Source organism: Suncus etruscus, chromosome 14 (genome assembly GCF_024139225.1).
Source record: "Suncus etruscus isolate mSunEtr1 chromosome 14, mSunEtr1.pri.cur, whole genome shotgun sequence".
Classification (NCBI taxonomy): Eukaryota; Metazoa; Chordata; class Mammalia; order Eulipotyphla; family Soricidae; genus Suncus; species Suncus etruscus.
Window position 1 is genome coordinate 93491828 of NC_064861.1, and position 12750 is coordinate 93504577.

Here is a 12750-nt window from a genome sequence, read left to right on the forward strand (position 1 = left end):
CAGCTGCTGGCCCTACAACATGCCTGACCAACGTGGCTGTTTGAGATTTCCTGTGTTGCCAGGGGAACGGGGGGACTGTGGGCACAGTGCCTGTTCCTCTTCACGTACATATGCACAGCCCTGTCTCAGCGCCCCGTGGTCTCCAGTCTGTGGGTATCAAGGATGAGACTTCGGGGCTCACCTTCTACACTGGCTCCTGGTGCCAGGCCCTGCCATGCTGTGAGCTTGCCTGATAATCATTTCAATCCCTTCTCCCTCCTTGCCCACCCCACCCCACCGTGGGGCACACCTGAGGTGGACATGATAGCCAGGGGATATCATGGGGGGGTGCCACTCCCTGTGCAGTTGTGCCCAGAGACTCCCCAACACCTACCCTGAGGGTAACTCAGTGAGCAAAGGCAGTTGTGCACCCTTCAACCGTGGATATGTATGTATATGTAGGGCCCCATGACCCCCAACAGCAAAGGCGCGCACACACATACATCAGGAGAAAAACCACACAAACAGCAGCATTGTCCACAGCCAATGTTATTGGGGCTCAGGGCTAGTATTACAAACCAGTAGGATACTGGCCAACCAGGGGTAGGTAGAGCCAGGGCATGCAGGAACCCTGGAGCTGAGGGTGCAAAGGGCGTGTCCTTAGGCATGGCCAGCCCAACAGGTCCAGCTCCCACCCAAGCTAGGTACTCCCCTTGCAGTGCCCCAGGGCTGGAACCACAGCTCCACGGCTGCGAGCAGTGCCTGGAGCTGACCTGTGGGGTCCGGAGGTGGGTGAAGACAGAATCCCTCAGTGATCATGAGCAGCTCCATACCTGGGCTCTGCTGGAAACGCCTGGCTGGTTACCAGTAGCTGGTGCAAGGGAAGAGACGCTGCCTCCAGTCTGGGTGGGTGATGGCAGGAAAGCCTGGAGGGTGTGCAGAGGACACAAAGAAGCATCAGGGAGGGTAGTGCTCCACCACGCCCCTCTCTGAGCAGAAGGAGCAGGACCCCTCAGATCCCCGGTTTTAGTCAAAGGTCCCGGAGAGCACCTTGTCCTCAAAGGAGATCAGAGCCCAGTGCTGAACATCACAGGGGCCCCACAGGCACTGTACCCCCAAGTCTAGAAGGGGGTGCACTTTATTCTTACCGACATGCTCCAGTTGTCCGAGCCAGGACACCACCTGCCAAAGGAAGTGGGGGTCAGTAGGGTGGTCTCAAAGCAAACACAAATCCCTCCCTACCTGGGACCCTCAGACCCCCAGGTGTCAAAGGTCCTGGGGGGCACTGTGTCCTCAGGGGGTGGTCGGAGCCCAGTGCTGGACATCATGGGGACCCAGGGCTTGGAGGTGCAGGCAGGGGAGGGATCAGCACCTAGCCCCTTTATCCCACCCAGCTTACTGATTTTCACCTTCAGGGGCTTCTGTGTCCCTCTGGTTTCTGCTCCAGGTAGGAGTGCGCCTCAAATGTCCCAAGCAGCTCACTGACTGGACCCCCACAGACCTTCTCCAATGGGTGGGCAGGATCTCTGCCAACCAGGCAGCTCTAGCCTCCTTTGGCTCCATGGCTGGGATCCTGGTGTCTGAGGACAAGGGAAGGACTAGAGGGGGCAGGTGGGGAGCTGTGCCTGCAGCCACTGCCTTGACTCTGGCCAGGGGTGTCCAGACCCACAGAGCATACAACTCTGGGGATCTTGGGAGGAAGTGCACGAGTGAAAGAAAAAGAAACAAAGTACAAGTGGGAGAAGCTCCATTTATTCATCAGGCAAAGGCACAAACTACAAACTAGCTATCTTAAGCAATATAAGTGGGCAAGATGTTCCTGTGACTGCGATAACAGGAACTGGTAAACTACAAAAGAATGTCACAAGTCATGTTTTTCTTGATAGTTTTTCCAGGGCGCACATTGTCACAGGACATAGCTCAAGTTCAGTAAAGAAATTTTTTAAAATAATTTTTGTGAAACAAAGTGAACAACAAATTCTTCACAGTAATCTTTAAGGCACATAGTGACAATAAATCAGGGCCATTCCCACCACCAGTGTTGTCCTCTCTCCACCCTTGTTCCCAGCACAAATCCCATATCTTCCTCATCTTCATATCTTCCCCAGAACTGCTAGTGTAACTGCTCCTCTGTGTATAGCCTGCTGTAGATTGGGAGGACTTAGAGGTTATGAATATCGATTTAAAAGAAAGGGAAAAGGAGCCGGAGAGATACCATGGAGGTAAGGCGTCTAGACAATTTGTGTGCAGAAGGTCGGTGGTTTGAATCCCAGCATCCCATAATGGCCCCCTGAGCCTGCCAACAGCGATTTCTGAGTATAGAGCCAGGAGTAACCCGAGTGCTCCAGGTGTGACCCAGAAACCAAAAAAAAAAACAAAAAAACAAAAAACAGAAAACAAAAAACCAACCATCCCCCAAAAAGAGAAAACCAAAAAAAAAAAAAAAAAAAGGGAAAAAAGAAAACAAAAAACCAAAAGCATCTACAAAAAACAGCATCCAGCTACTAAAAACAATCACTATCATATAATAACATGAGAATGAAAGAAAATAAAATCCAAAATATTAAAGACTTGAAGGAAAGAGGGCTGATATGGCAAGGTTTTGTGCTGCCTTTTTTTTTTTTTTGCATAGGCACAGTAAGTATTGGGGAAATTTGAAAGGGAATCCCCTTAGCTTAAGAGATACAGGGGTTCTCTGCCCTTGTAGCATACTGCCATGGGAACAACTACAGGCTTCATACACAGTCATTTTCATACTCCAAGGTCTTTTTGATGGTGCCAGGAAACTTTCCACTTAGTTGTGGATGATAGTATCAGGCCTCTGTAGTTAGAAGTTCTGTTCCGGGCCCGGAGAGATAGCACAGCGGTGTTTGCCTTGCAAGCAGCTGATCCAGGACCAAAGGTGGTTGGTTCGAACCCCGGTGTCCCATATGGTCCCCCGTGCCTGCCAGGAGCTATTTCTGAGCAGACAGCCAGAAGTAACCCCTGAGCACCACCGGGTGTGGCCCAAAAACCAAAAAAAAACAAACAAAAAAAAAAAAAAAAAAAAAAAAAAAGAAGTTCTGTTCCATCACTGTTGTAATCATTTTTTTTTTTTTTGGTTTTTGGGCCACACCCAGTGGTGCTCAGGGGTTACTCCTGGCTGTCTGCTCAGAAATAGCTCCTGGCAGGCATGGGGGACCATATGGGACTCCGGGATTCGAACCAAACACCTTAGGTCTTGGATCGGCTACTTGCAAGGCCCGGCCCCATAATCAGTCTTCTGTAATTAGTGGCCTTGGTTTTTGCTCAGATCCTAGGACAAAGCCTAGGATAGTCTTTCATTATGGTTCCAGAAGTTGTGTTCAGTCACAGTTGTCAAAGTCAGACCTCTGGAATGAGAGCTCTTGGTTTCTGTACAAATCCTAGGCTGAGGCCTAGGCTAGGATCTTTGTTCCCAGGATAGTTTCTGCCTGTCATATTTGTCAAAGTCCATCTTCTGTAGTTAGCCATCTTGGTTTTTGCAGAGAAAAGGATGACAAGTCTTCTGATTTCAATCATACTGTTAGGTGATGAGGCAGGGCAAAACTCTCTTAGATCAAGTTGTTGCAGTTTCTTCGTTGTCTCAGGATGTCATATCAAAACTGGTGCAAGTTGGTGTCAGAATGACATTAGAAATTTCCCAGGGAGGAGTTTGGTTCCTGGTGCTCTTGCTGGGAACTGTGTTGGTTCTCAGATGGAATCTGGGGTTCAGGGTTGGACGGTTGCTGTCCAATCACATGGAGTCTAAGTTGGGTCCATGACACATGCTCAGGGTGGGAGGCAACCCTGCACATAAAATGTATGGGTTCTTATCAGTAGATAAGAGCCTGTTACTGTGCATAAGATTTCCCCTTTTTTAGAGTGCCTATGCAAAAGGAAATGGTGCCATTATCATATTGCTGGTGCATTTGGGGGTAAGAATGATGGGCTACACAATCTCTGTGCCCTGGTTTTGACCTGAGCTTTTATCCCAGGTTTTTTCTTGTAGGCTTTAATACCAAGCAGAACCAAAACAGGTGAAGTTAAGGGGGGGAGGGGGAAGAAAAGATATAAAATAGATGAAAGAAATAAAAATAAAAATAAATTAAAGAAAAAAGTTATGTGGGGCCGGGCTGTGGCGCTAGAGGTAAGGTGTCTGCCTTGCCAGCGCTAACCTAGGACGGACCGCGGTTCGATCCCCCGGTGTCCCATATGGTCCCCCAAGCCAGGAGTAACCCCTGAGCGTCGCCAGGTGTGGCTCAAAAACCAAAGAAGTTATGTAAGAGGCTACCTTATATTTGGGAATAAACAGACTAAGATATTATTATATCGGCATTAAACATATAACATAAATATAGGCTTCCCCATTAAGTATTTTGAAATATTCTTGTGGGGGGTGAAATCTAGGACACCCTGGCCTTGTTGGGTTTGAGAAATGATTTGCAGCAGTAAGGGATCAGGTAGTGTCCTTGAGCTGGGGGTTCTGCTGGAGCTGAATCCAGTAGCATGCAACAGTCCACACTGGAGAGGGGGGAAGGGCCACAAAGCATGGCTCAGCAGGAGTGTTGGTTGCAGTTTCTTGTTGGGGCACAAAATGGGGGACTGAGAGGGTGTCCTTTCGCTTTGGGAGTTGGGTGGTGTTATGGGGGAAGGAGGTCGGTATCTTGGTACCTAGTAAGTTAAGACCTGAGAGTAAAGGAAGTTAAATAAGGAGAAATATTGGATCAGGATTGGGGGATGAAGGTATAGAAGGATTTCTGAAGAGGGGAAAGAGGGAGAAGGTAAGAGGAGCTATAAACACTTTAGGCATAGATAATTTACATTTTAAGTTTGGCAATCAGAAGTCCACTGTCTACAAACCCATGACCACATAAAGACAGACATTAGTGATCTGTTCTTTTTTTTCCCTTTGGTTTTTTTGGGTCACACCCAGCAACGCTCAGAGGTTACTCCTGGCTCTAGGCTCAGATATCACCCATGGCAGGCACAGGGGACCATATGGGATGCTGGGATTTGAACCACCATCCTTCTGCATGAAAGGCAAATGCCTTACCTCCATGCTATCTTTCCGGCCCCTAATGATCTATTCTTAAATTGTTGTTGGAGGCCTGAGCCTCATAGGATGGGTCTGAGCTCTTAAGAGATACTTGAATTGGGCCCGGAGAGATAGCACAGCGGCGTTTGCCTTGCAAGCAGCCGATCCAGGACCAAAGGTGGTTGGTTCGAATCCCGGTGTCCCATATGGTCCCCCGTGCCTGCCAGGAGCTATTTCTGAGCAGACAGCCAGGAGTAACCCCTGAGCACCGCCAGGTGTGGCCCAAAAACCAAAAAAAAAAAAAAAAAGAGATACTTGAATTAAGAAAAGATAATTAGTTAAGATGTAGAGTAGGAGAGTAAGGGGGGCTGGAGTGGTGGTGCTAGGCATAAGGCACCTGTCTTGCACGCACTAGCCTAGGACGGACTGTGGTTCGATCTCCCGGCGTCCCATATGGTCCCCTAAGTGAGGAGCGATTTCTGAGCACATAGCAAGGAGTGATCCTTGCGTGTCACTGGGTGTGGCCCAAGCCCCCCAAAAAATAGAAAGGGAAAACAAGATAAGAGAGAAAAGACAATACAGTAAAGTTAAAAAAAAATAAATCGGGGGGCTGGAGCGGTGGCGCATGACTTTTAGCAGGGTGATATGAACGCAGCCCCCAGCTTTTTCAAACCTCCCAGCCAAGGGCCTTTTTTTCCCTGAGTCAGTGAAGCAATCTGTAATTTATGAGTTGCATGTTTTGGTGATTGTAATCAAATCCTCTGGCTCACCAGCTTCACACCCTGAGCCGGTAAGAGGTTTCACAACCCCAGGAGGCACAAGAGTATGCCTCTGGGCCTCCACACTTGGACATTCTTTTTCCTCCCGGACAAATATATAGGAATCTCTAAAGGCACAAAAGAATAGGACTCACCAGGGTTGGTATCCGAGGCAGTCCAAGAATTTTTGGCTAATGCACAAAGGTTAAAGCTCTGGGAGGGGAACAATGGTGTGGAGGGGCCTGTTTTTTGTGCCAAAATCAATGAGGTCCCAGTCTCAGGGTTTGTGACCACCGATGTGCTATTGAGTGGTGTGTGGGGAAGACTCAGCCTGTGATGGTTTCAGCAGGGGGTTCTCCTCTCCTTGTCGTGAGCAGACACAGGATTACTTTCAGATGGCAATGCAGCTTCCTCATTTTCTTTGTTGGAATCTGTGGAGGAAGCAAGAGGGGAGATCTCAAGGCTCACTGTAGCCCTGGAAACCGGTTGGTTAGTCTGCCGTATCAACCTTTCTGGGAGCCAACATGCAGCTCCTCATATCAAAATTGCACACAGATGCTCTTCTCCAGGTAATTACTGAGACTGGGCCCTGCCATAGGCAGTTGATGGATCTCTCCATAATATCAGGGCATAATTTTCTTTAGTCTGTCAGCTGCTGATTGTCCAGACTGGTCTAGCTGTAAAAAAATGGTAATAAATAAAGCATGCGCCAACACATTTTTGGCGAGCCTCTGATGGCATATAATTGCCCTGCTTTTAATGTCTGAACCATGTTTTTAAGAGTTTATGGGCATATTCTACAATGCCCTAGCCTTATAGGTATAGGGAATTCCAGTCTTGTGGGTAGTGGAAAGGGATTTAAAAAAGGACGGGAAACTTGTTCCTGTATATCTGTTTTAATAATTTTGGGCATTCCCATCCCAGAGAAGCATAACAACATATGACACAGCAATAACATTTTTACAGGCTTCTTCTGCAGGGTTGTAGAACTTGTAGGGCTCCACATACAAATCTGCTACAAGTATCTACCATTACATGTAGGTACTTCAGTTTTCCAAATTCTGAAATATGGGCAACACCCATTTGCCAAATTTCATTTGGAACCAAGTCAAGGGGATTAACCCCCAATGGGGACAGGCAGTTGAGAGACACAAGTGGAGCACTGCCTGCGAATTCCCTAGAGATTATAAACATTAGTCTGAGAGTATTGGCTTTAAGATGATGCAGAGAATATGCTTGAAGAGCCACATCCGTACCCTCAGGAGAAACAAAGGCAAAGGTTTTTGTGGCTTTGTCACCTTCTTAAAAGGCCTATAAAAAGGGCAATTTTCTTGCTCTGGTAAGTTCTTGGAGTTCCTTTAACAATTTAGTGGTGTTAGAAATGGTTTAAGATAACTAACAGGGGTGGGGTGGGGGGGCCAAAAAAAAAAAAAAAAAAGAGGTAACTAACAGTCTCCAGTAATGGTACAATATAGGCCCTATTGGTTAACAAATTAAAAGAAGTATTAGAAAATTGATTAAAAACTTCTAGGATATGGAGCCGGAGTGGTGGTGCAGCAATAGGGCCTTGCAAACAGCTAACCTAGGACGAACCACAGATTGATCCCCTGGCATCCCATATTCGTCCCCCAAAGCAACCCCTGAACATCAATGGGTGTGCCCCCAAAACCAACCAACCAACCAAAACAAAACAAAAACAACAAACCTAGATAGCATATAATTCAACCAGCTGGGCCGAGGCATATTTAGTATGGATGACAATACATGATACATAACATTCATTACTAGTGAATGAGGTGTCAGAAAATATGGTGACAACTCCAGCAATGAGAGGACTGAGAGCCAGAGCAGTTAGTTCCCCGCTGGCTTGAGAGCACTGGATTGAGTGGTTTGTAATGGCAGCAGAAACAGCTGGGTGACCCTTTGCTGAGGTTCTATCATAAGGAGTTAGGAAGTGGTCACTGCCAGTAATTGAATTTGGCCAGTACAATAGGCATCAATGATGCCAGGCAAGATTTGCAAGCCTATTATTTTATTATCACACTGCCCCTTCCAATAATACCAAATGTTTCGGTGGCAGCAGACTCTTAACCTCACCAACTGAGGTCTTTGGGAAGCAGTTAATATTGCTGAGGGGGTGGAAGAGGTCTATCTTAGGGTGGCCTGGAAAAGGGAGAACAATGCGACAAGTTGAGACTGGTTTGGGAAGTCTTCCATGGACTCCCATGCTGGATAAGGGGCCTGGGGTTGGCCCCCCCTAAAATTACCAGGTAAAGGAGGCAGAGGGCTGCCTTGAGCATGTTTTAGATCTACAGGCAGATGCCCAGTGCTTCCCTCGGTGACATATGGGGCATAGTCCCAGGGGCCAGCTCTCTCCCTGTACTTAGGAACTGAGCAATTTCTAGCAAAATGACCTTCCTGCTTACAATTAAAGCATTTCTTGGCCGTCATAAGCTCTGCTTGCTTTAGTGCCTGAGCCATATAAGATGAAGGGCCAATTCCTGAGCACATCCGAATGTAATCCGCCAGAGTTTTTCTCCGCCGATGTGGGCCAAGAGCCTCTTGGCAAACAGGGTTAGCATTCTCAAATGCTAAATGGAGAAGTAAGGGATTGTCTACCTGCTCTGATCCACATAAATGTTCAGCCGTTATCAGAAGGCGGTTAATAAAATCACCGTATGGCTCCTCTGGGTCCTGTATGACTTTCGTGATGGAGGTGGCGACTACACCTTTTGGAGGGAGCATTTTCCAAGCCTTTACGGCAGCCAACCGTATGTGTGAGCAAAGTCCGGGGGGATAGTCAAGTTGGCTAACATCGAAGGCGTAAGGGCTCTCTCCCACCATTTTTTCCAGAGACCAGTCCGCACTGGGCCCTCCTGTCTTTTTTTTGTTTTTTTTTTTTTTGTGGTTTTTTTGGGTCACTCCCGGCAGTGCTCAGGGGTTACTCCTGGCTCCATGCTCAAAAATTGCTCCTGGCAGGCACGGGGGACCATATGGGACGCTGGGATTCGAACCGATGACCTCTTGCATGAAAGGCAAACGCCTTACCTCCATGCTATCTCTCCAGCCCCGGCCCTCCTGTCTTAACATTACGTTGAGCAGCCTCTTTGCAATTTTCGTAAAATTCAGATTTCCAAAGCATGTAATCGACCATTTTCAGGACGTTCCGGGCAACTTGATGCCATTCGCTAGGGCTCAGCCACATATTTCCTAGCCTCTCTAACAAATATCTGGTAAAGGGGTCTTCTGGGCCATACTGTGTTACTGCATCTTTTAATTCTTTCAGGGTTTCAAGCTCCACTTCCTCAGCAGGAGATCTTGGAGGCCTCACCTGTACCTTAAGAGGGGCCTTGGGAGTTACAGAGGAGGGGAAACCAAAGATCCGCTCGGTCCTTTTAGGGGCCCCTGGTTTAGCCTTACGAGCCTCCTCTCCTTCAGAGTCAGTCTCTGATTCACTCTCATCCTCTGGCGGGGACCATGAGGGGGGCCCTTTTCTAGATCCCTTGAGTGACCCTCGCTTACTCTCTGCCTTTAAATATTCTTCACAAGCTTTAACGGCAGCTTCAACATCTGGATGCCAAACCCTAACGCTTAACACATAATTAATCAAGGTCCAAAAAATCGGTGCTATTACGGGCACTTTCTTAGGGCCAGATGATCTGTAATGATCTTGGATGGCATCTCGGACCCGCACCCATCTCTTTTCATTAATTCTCCCTTCCTGAGGAAACCAGGGACAAATCTCCTGAACGTAATTAAAGAAAGACACTAAATCCTTCCTCTTTACGGTAACACCTCTGGTTTTCAATGATTTCTGAATCCCTTTTAGGAACTCCTCATGGATGCTAAGTTCCTGGCCCATTTTTCAAAGACAATGTAAGAATAAAAATAGAAGAAAAATTTAAAGAAGACAGAGAAAGGGTGAAGACACACAGAAGGGTAAGAGCAGTCTGCCAAAAGTTAGTTTTTGGGACAATGTCTCACTTATACCACCATTGTGCCTATTCTGGCCTGATTTTTCTTCTGTGGAAGACAAATCTTTATCTGGAGAGACTTGTTAGGGACCCCCTTATTCTTACAGGAGAGTCTTCAACTGGCCTCTGCCCTTTGGCTTTTAAGTGGAGGACCCCTGCAAGGTGGGGGGGGCACAAAATCACACTGCAAATGAGAAGAAATGAGGTCTGGGGGCCCTTATGGCGGGGCTAAAAAAAAAAGATGACAATTAAAGGCTAGAAAGAAAAGAGGAAAAGAAATCTGAGATATATCCTAATTTGAGGGAGTGTAGATCTTGAACACAATTTCACTGCTTACCTTATCCGAAGTCTTGGTGACTTCCCTGCAATTAGTGGCCACTGTTTTCCGTGGTGCTCATCACAGGATCTCTTGTGCCTCAGGCCTCGCCTTGGGAGCCAAAACTGTCCCGACCCAGGGCTGGAGAGATAGCACAGTGGTTGGGCATTGGCCTTGCGTACAGCTGATTCGAACAGAGGTGGTTCGAATCCCGGCATACCAGATGGTCTGTCCCCTACCCCACCCCCGTCAGGAACGACTTGAGGGCAGAGCCAGGAGTAACTCCTTAGCACCACCAGATGTGACCCAAAAACCAAAACCAAATGTCCCAACCCACAGGACCAACCCTGGGGTTCCCTGGAGAGCGTGCAAGTGAAAGAAACTCCGCTTATTCATCCATCAAAGGCAACTTATACAGGGCACAAACTACAAACTAGCTATCTTAAGCAAACATGCAAAAAAGATATAAGTGGGCAAGATGTTCCTGTACTGCGGTAACAGGAACTGGTAAACTACAAAAGAATGTCACAAATCATGTTTTTCTTGGCAAATGTGCTTCTTGTCAGGGTTTTTCCATGGGGCCCATTGTCACAGGGCATTGCTAAAGTTTAGTAAAACTCTTATAATTGTTTGACTGTCAGTGACTTTTGCTCTGGCAAGCTTCCCAACAGGTGTGGCTCTGAGTTGTTTGCAGACTGCAGGGGACCGGATTCGCCCGTCCCTCTCTCTGATGCCTGATTATTTCTTAAGCCCTGCCTCCTTGCAACGCCCCAATCACATAACCCTGAAGGGCATCCCACCACCCAGGACACAAAGAACCGGCTCCTAGGTGTCTCCTGACTCTGGCTGTGTCCCAAGCCTGGGCAATGCAACTTCCTTGAAAGAATAAACGGGGCCACCTGATCCCCAGAAGCCTCCAAGCCATCCACAGAACCATAGGATCTCCCTCTCTATGTTCAGTCTCCTATGAAAACCCACCCTCATTCATTCCCTGTGAAGACAAAAGGGGGTGCTCCTTACCCAGATGATGCATTCCTTCAGCTGAAGCTGTGTCTGGAAAAGGGGGGGAGAGAAAGCCCTGGTAAGGGTCAGGAAAATCAGCCTGGGAGCGGGGTGGGGGGGGGCACTATATGGAAGCTCCTCAGTCCCCCAGGTGTCAAAGGTCCTGGGGGGCACAGTGTCCTCAGGGATACTCAGAGCCCAGTGCTAGACATCATAGGAGCTGGATCCCTTTGCAGACAATCTTTTGAGGGGATCATCCCCTAAAACATCAACTTCCAGTTTTGGCCAGTTTTTTTTTTTTTTTTTAGTTTTTGGGCCACACCCGGCGGTGCTCAGGGGTTACTCCTGGCTGTCTGCTCAGAAATAGCTCCTGGCAGGCACGGGGAACCATATGGGACGCCGGGATTCGAACCAACCACCTTAGGTCCTGGATAGGCTGCTTGCAAGGCAAACACCGCTGTGCAATCTCTCTGGGCCCAGTTTTGGCCAGTTTGAGGGAAATGATGGGGGTGTGCATGGGGGAATAGCACAGTGAGGAGGGCTGTGCTACTGACCTCGAATGCAGACCTGGGTTTGACCCCCAGCACCCCTGAGCTTTCCAGGAGTACTTTCTGATTATCAGAGGCAGAAAAAAAACAACAACCCACTAAACTACTTTTCCCCAGTTCCAGCCTTTCTATGAAATCGATCCCTGAATTAGGGGAGGGGAGGTTTCCCATCCCATAAGGCTGCCTATGGGAAACCCAACATCCCTTTTGGGAATAGCTGGAGACAGCCTGGCAGGGAGTGTGAGATCTGTACTTAGCAAGGAACAAACAAGACACCCCTCAGACCTTAAAACTCCTGGCTGTGCTCAGGGGGGGGGGGAACCCTAAGGTGCCGGGGGTCAAACCCTGTGCAAGGCCAGCACCCTCCCCAACAGAATCTAGCCAGCCTGGGCCCAAGATCCAGAGCTTCCCCTTTTTATTTTTGCTTTTTGGGCCACACCCGGTGATGCTCAGGGGTTCCTCCTCCTGGCTCTGCACTCAGAAATTGCTCCTGGCTTGGGGGGGACCATATGGGGTGCCGGGGATCGAACCCTCGTCCGTCCTAGGTTAGTGCGTGCAAGGCAGACGCCCTACCGCTTGCTCCACCGATGCAATTGCAAAAGTCAACGAAGCAAGTCGCGGGTTCGATTCCCGGCATTCCATGTGCAAGGCCAGGAGTGACTGCAGAGCGCTGTTCGGATGTGACCCCGAAAGCAATTAATCGAGCCCCGAAACACAGGTCGCGGGCCAGATCACGCGACCACGAGGTCGTCCCAGCACCCGACAATCCCGCCATCGGCAAACTAACGGCTACTTACCAAACGCAGCTTCTTCCCGCCGCGTGCGCAGGTGTCCCCTTTTATAGTGTCCGCTCTCTAGGACCCCATCCCGCCTCCAGCCCGGGCTTTTTCCGGGGCGTCCAACTCACTCGCCTGTACTAAAAACCGGTTTATCAGTGTTTAAAAAAATAAACCTTGCATCCTACCGAATATTTTAAATGGATAAATAACGTTTGTCCAAGGATAGAGGAAATAAATAAGAAAGAAAGATTAAGAAAGGCATTTTTCCTTCTATAAAAAGCAGGCAATTCTGCGGACAGCTTTGCCCGTCCTGGCCGTGGCTGGGAAGGACCCTAAGTGTAAGCAAGACCAGACAAGTA

General features: G+C 48.4%; 3 non-coding genes across 3 annotated transcripts; all 3 read right to left on the reverse strand.

Moving 5' to 3' along the window:
* Window positions 1-984: 984 nt before the first annotated feature.
* LOC126028844 (small nucleolar RNA SNORD88) lies at window positions 985-1078 on the reverse strand. The gene has a single exon (XR_007502543.1). It is a non-coding gene; the product is annotated as a small nucleolar RNA SNORD88 (small nucleolar RNA).
* A 145-nt stretch (window positions 1079-1223) lies between these two features.
* LOC126028843 (small nucleolar RNA SNORD88) lies at window positions 1224-1315 on the reverse strand. Its single transcript, XR_007502542.1, has one exon. It is a non-coding gene; the product is annotated as a small nucleolar RNA SNORD88 (small nucleolar RNA).
* A 9881-nt stretch (window positions 1316-11196) lies between these two features.
* Window positions 11197-11287, reverse strand: LOC126028841 (small nucleolar RNA SNORD88). Its single transcript, XR_007502539.1, has one exon. It is a non-coding gene; the product is annotated as a small nucleolar RNA SNORD88 (small nucleolar RNA).
* Window positions 11288-12750: the final 1463 nt, after the last annotated feature.